Source organism: Hordeum vulgare, chromosome 6H, assembly GCF_904849725.1.
Source record: "Hordeum vulgare subsp. vulgare chromosome 6H, MorexV3_pseudomolecules_assembly, whole genome shotgun sequence".
NCBI lineage: Eukaryota > Viridiplantae > Streptophyta > Magnoliopsida > Poales > Poaceae > Hordeum > Hordeum vulgare.
Window position 1 is genome coordinate 69,566,127 of NC_058523.1, and position 5,668 is coordinate 69,571,794.

At 43.3% G+C, this 5,668-nt stretch overlaps 1 long non-coding RNA gene across 1 annotated transcript; it reads right to left on the minus strand.

The window, feature by feature from the left end:
- Window positions 1-1,545: 1,545 nt before the first annotated feature.
- LOC123403089 lies at window positions 1,546-5,441 on the minus strand. The gene is made up of 2 exons (XR_006611400.1): window positions 4,794-5,441; window positions 1,546-1,969 (listed from the first exon to the last, which is right to left on the minus strand). It is a non-coding gene; the product is annotated as an uncharacterized LOC123403089 (long non-coding RNA).
- Window positions 5,442-5,668: the final 227 nt, after the last annotated feature.

Genomic DNA, 5,668 nt, shown 5'->3' on the forward strand with positions numbered 1-5,668 from the left:
GATTTTGTTCTCTCTCTTTTTAGATATACAAAAATGTTCTTTTTTAGGAATAAAGAAGAATACCTTCCGGCCTCTAATAAAAAAAATCATGATATTGTTAACATAGTACTCCCTCTATAAACTAATATAAAAATGTTTAGATTACTAAAGTTGTATTCTAAATGCTCTTATATTAATTTACGGAGGAAGTACTTCACATGAAAAAGGAAAATGCACACTAGCAGTTAAACTGAAAAGTGGATGATCATTCACAAGGCAATGCATTATGCCGGGTCTTGAAGTTTAAAGAGGAGCTATATATGGAGGGTTGTTGATGGCACTTAAACTGAAAAGTGGATGATCATTCACAAGGCAATGTATTATGTCGGGGTCATGAAGTTTCAAGAGGGGGCATATATTTCGCCTCCGCCATTGCTCCTCCAACCACGGGTTTCGCGCGCGGCCTTTTCATGACGCCACGGACGACATCGGCAGCAGCTGGCGGCGCGTCGGCGCCCGCCCTGAAGCCACATGCCCCCTTCTCGAAGTTCCCAAATGCAGCGATGACGAAGAAGGGCAAGGTCTCTGGAAAGAAGAACAAGGTGGCGGATGGCTCCTCTAGACGGTCGAAGAAGAAACTTGCAGGTCTTACGAAGGATGCGGCGGTGACCGAAGCGCCGGCGAGCTCGCTTTCTACGTCGGCGGGATATGCATACAATGTGTTCGATGAAATGCCCCTAAGGTAAAATTTTGCTCAATTTTTGTCGATGTTATTTTTTGATGAATGCATATATATGAATAGCTTATTTGTTTTGTTGTACATACTTTGTAGTTTAAATGATGATGATATATATGACCGCGCTATTCGTCACCCAGGGTGAAGAATTGTTATTCTTCACCCCAACCAAACCCTGTACCAATCGTAAGAGAAAGTGCTCTGGAGGTAAAATTACGCTGGTGCAGAGACAACATCCATCGTATAGGAAGAAAAAGTCTCACGAGGTAATATTACCCTGTAAAGTTACCACGTGAAGGAAAGCAATGAAACTGGCTGCACCAAACTTACCACCGAAACAAACAAAATAATAAATGCTGGACGTGCTTCTGTTTCCTTTTTTTCTTTTTTATTGTACTATAAGATAAGGATTTTATCTCTGCTTCTTTTTCTAAATTGAGAAAAGGTTTGCGTCCATGATATATTGACTGATTATAATAAGTTTCAAAAAACTAAGTTCAGAAAGCTTAACCAATACAAACTGTGTAAAACTATCTGCGTCCTTGACGTTGCGTATTTTCATTTGCGTATTTTCATTCAAAAGTTCAGTTTTTTTCTGGCCGTAGCTGCCTCCATAAGGCATACTATTATGCATCTTTTATGCGATATATTATGGAGCTAAACTCACAATTTGCTCTGCTTTTGGTGTTTACTGATATTTATATTTTCCACTAAAAAAATTGTAGGTACAATTAAGAAAGCAGATGCACAAAGTTTTTTTTTCCTTTTTGCAGGAAGAGAGCTTTTCATTCAACAAAAAATAAATCATCGCATACTGGGATGTGAAAACATTTGCAACCCTCAACCACAAATCATTCTGATTTAAAATCCTAGTTACAACAGCTAGTGCGGCTATGTTACTGTCTCTTCCAATATTAATACCAGAAAAATAGTAGACAACAATCCTAAAGTGCACATATATCTTCAAACAGGCGCAATAGTCTACAGATACCAACATTTATTATCTTGATCGCTTCTCCACATTAGCATTATTGCACTCCATGACAAATCATGCAAACTCTTAAGCCCCAAAAGACAAGCTCAGCCTTCATCATCAGAAACATCTTTGCACTTAATCCCGGTTAAGAGAGTACAAACATCTCCCCTTTGTTGTCCCTGGTAATACACGTAATGGAGCAATCGTCAAGATACTTGACAAGAGGCATCAACGTTTATTTTTATCAAGCCTGTAGCCGGTGATGGACAAACCTCCTTCTGAAAAGTGTTTAGAGGAAAAGCATCAGAATGATGATGACTGATAGAGTGAATAAGGCATGCGTGCCATTCCTCCAGAGCAGTTTCGTGCCACTCCTGCAGCCGGTGGTGGACAAACCAGAAATGCTTGCTGGATTAGAAGGAGAGAAGCAACATAATTGTTTGTTCCATCATTGGTTCTGTTCTATGCCATGTTTACCAACTTACAGGTTCATTAAGACAGCAAGGTCAAGTTGATGTTCCAGAGAATTCTTTATGTACAGATACAAGAATCTGTTGTAAATATTCATCAGCATATGCAGCATTGGTGGCATGAAACAATGCTAACGTTGATGCAAACATGATTATGTCCTTCCACAATATCACTTCCTATTTAACCAAGCTACAAATTCAGACACCCTACCAGATGTGACCTTGCCACAAAGATCAAATTGGACAACATGCAGATATACCATTTCTTTTCATTGCTACTGTGGGGAGATTAGCCTATATCCCTTTTTTGGTAAGTATATAAATCGATCTGTTGGATATCCAAGATGCAATTAATAGCTTCAATGAATTCCTCCATTTCATCAATTCCTACCAGCAGGATGTTAGACCAATCAGAGTTCAGCATTTAGCAACTCAATTAGATGAGCAAACTAACACCTTGTGCTAAAGGAATAGAATCAAGTAGTTATCAGAAACTAATACCACTATAGCAACTACAAACTAACTAGTCAGATCTTGTTAGTTTGGTCGAGAAGGTGGTCTAACATTAACTCTAAAACACCCAGAGCAATAACCCTTTCACATCCAAAGAGATCTTTACATTTTGAGTCAAAAAATATCACCATGGTATCTGATTGATCCTGCAAAAAAAGCAAGATTGTCAATGAGGTAATTTAGTGGGGCCAAGATTTACATAGGATCATCAAATAGAAAAGCTAGATGGAACTTCCTTATTTATATTATGCATTAGAGCATCTCTAGCAGGTCCCGCAAAACATCGTCGGCCCATAAAATTTCGTCTGTTTTGCAGGATGCAGCTTTTTTTGGCCCGATTAGGTCCGCTAAATGCAGCCTAGCCTGTAATTTTTTTACAGACGGCCTGCATATCGACCGCTCCAGCACTATATCTACGGCTTTGACCTGGTTTTACTGGACGCTAACCCTATCCCCTCCGTCGCAATCCCCCCGGGCCGCAGCTACCACTCCCCAATTCCGGTGACAAATCCCGCCGCTTCTCAGTCTTCTTTTCTTCTCCTCCATGGCCGGTGCTGCTCGCGGGCATGGCGGCCGTTGTGGTTCGCCGCTGCGCAAGCTCGCATGACATGAAGGCCGGCAGCTCTAGCCAGTCCGCCGTCGAGCCATGGTGCTAGAAGCAAGCCCGCAACCACGGTCGGCTCTCCCGTAGCGGCGAGTGGAGTGCATGGGCAGGCTTCCACGAGCTCCGCGACAGTCCCACACATCCAGCGGGGCTGAAAGGTGGATGCAGGACTCATCGCTGCGGACCGCGCGGCGACGGCCAGAGAAGAAGGTGCCACCGACCATTTCGCCACCGTCAAGGACGAGCACGCCCTTGGCAACACATGTTGCAAGTCCGTCAAGAAGTTCTACCTTGCGGTAGATAAGTGAGCCGGTCGATCCAGGTTTAATTTGTATCGCAAACTTTGCATTTGCTATGTGGTCGTGTGATGAACTACTTTTAGTACGAAGAAAATTTGAAATTTGCATTACCAATTTATGGGTTCTGTTTTGTTGGAGCCTTCGTGTTCCTGCAAAATTGTTTTAGGGGACACCCTAAAATGATTTTTCAGCATCGTATTTTGTTAAGGATGGAAACTCTTGTTTCAGTACCACAAGAATGGATCCTAGAAAGCGGTTTCGTTAAGGATGGGAACTCTTGTTTTTGTTAGAAAATGGAATATAGGCTCTCTCCAGATCATCTGAATATAAAATATGCCTGCTTAGAACACCTAGTCGTAACTAATACCTATAAATCAAGATGTGTCAGCATATACAACTGAATATTAACCCATGAAACTTGAAACATCTACATCATCAATTACTCTGCATTATAATTATGCTTTCCTAGGCACGAATTACATAATTTGGATAACACACTTTAACTTCACATAGCCCATTATCTCTGACGAAAAAACGTGTATTATAGCATCAGATTCGTAATGTGGGTTTTTGGCTCCGAGCCGTCCAAATTTTAGGAAGAAGTCAAATTTGAATACACAATTCTACTCCTCGGGAGAGTAAATCGACACATACTCATGTAAATTGACAAAGAGATGACGATACTAGAGATCTACTCCGGAATATGGCTGCCTAGAACACCTAGCAGTAACTAATACATAGAAATCAAGATGAAATAGTCACCAACCCACAAAACATGAGGTAAGACACATGATTATATTTCCAGATTGGCTGAAACTGATGAAAAGATTACAACGAAATGCACTAAATACTAAAAGCTAACCATAAATCATTGTACAGAACATCCCTAGACGTCTTGCTACATGGTCGAATTAATCAACAATCCAACCTAAACCTGTGGAATGTACAGTAGCTGAATACTTATTGGAAACAAACTTATACGACAGAGCACATCAAAGCATGAACCTAGCCAGTAAGAAGAGATCTAAGATGGCGATATAAAATGCAAATTAGTTAATTCCTCTTTTTTACTCATGGGGCTTCCTGCACACTATTCTTCCTGTATAATTAATCTAAATAGTACTAGTAGCAAAGTGACAAATACTAGAAGATACACACACGCATCAAGAGAAGAAGAGAGAGAGACGCATAAGAGGAAGAAAGAAAGAGAGAGTACCCGGGGCAGCTTGGGTGGTAAGAGCCTGGTCTAGCTGATGGAAGAATCAGGGGGTACCGAATAGATCTTGTGCTGCTACCCTGCACATCTTAGCCTGAAGCTCGAGGAATATTGACAGGATCTGTAGGTTGGGGCGACTGGTGGTGCTGAGTTACGCCGCAATTGATTCCAGCCTGAGCGAATTCAGGGGAGGCCGCCTTGACGATTTCAACTGGAGAGGAGGTCGAGCCGCTGCATCTTCTGTTGGCTGTCACCGCTACACACAGCCCTCCTATGTGCACACCAAGATCGCCGAGCGGCCGAAAACCCACCTCCGTCAGTCAGGACGAGAGAGAAACACACCGTGGCATAGGTAAAAAATGCCTCCTCGGCGAACTTGTCGAGCTATCCCCATTCCCCAGCGCTCAACACAGTTGAGGTCACCCGCAAGGGGCAGGCCAACCACCAGGCCGTGAAGCCTCCCGCGGGGTCGCCGGCCGAGGAGGCCGTCACCAGCCACGAAGCCTCCTGCAGCACTGCCCGCCTCGACGCCGCCGCCGGACCGCGCCAACGCTGCACGACGGTGAGTGCACACGCAGTGACGCAGCTACCGCTCGCCGCCGTAAGCCCGTAACCTCCATCGCTTTGCGCCGGTTGGAATTAGAATAGGTCCAGAAACTGCGGGGAGTGGGTTTGGTTCAGAAAAATACTGCAAGGGACATAAATAATAAAATATACCCGCCGGGGAAGAGCGATGCGACTTCACCACAGCGAGACCAGGTGCAACGGAGTGGGCGCGTTTTGACCCGAGTGAAGAATAATAAGTAATTCTTCACCATGGGGCACAAATAGCATTTGGATGATGATCAGGAGACCAACAAACACAAAAAAAGTAT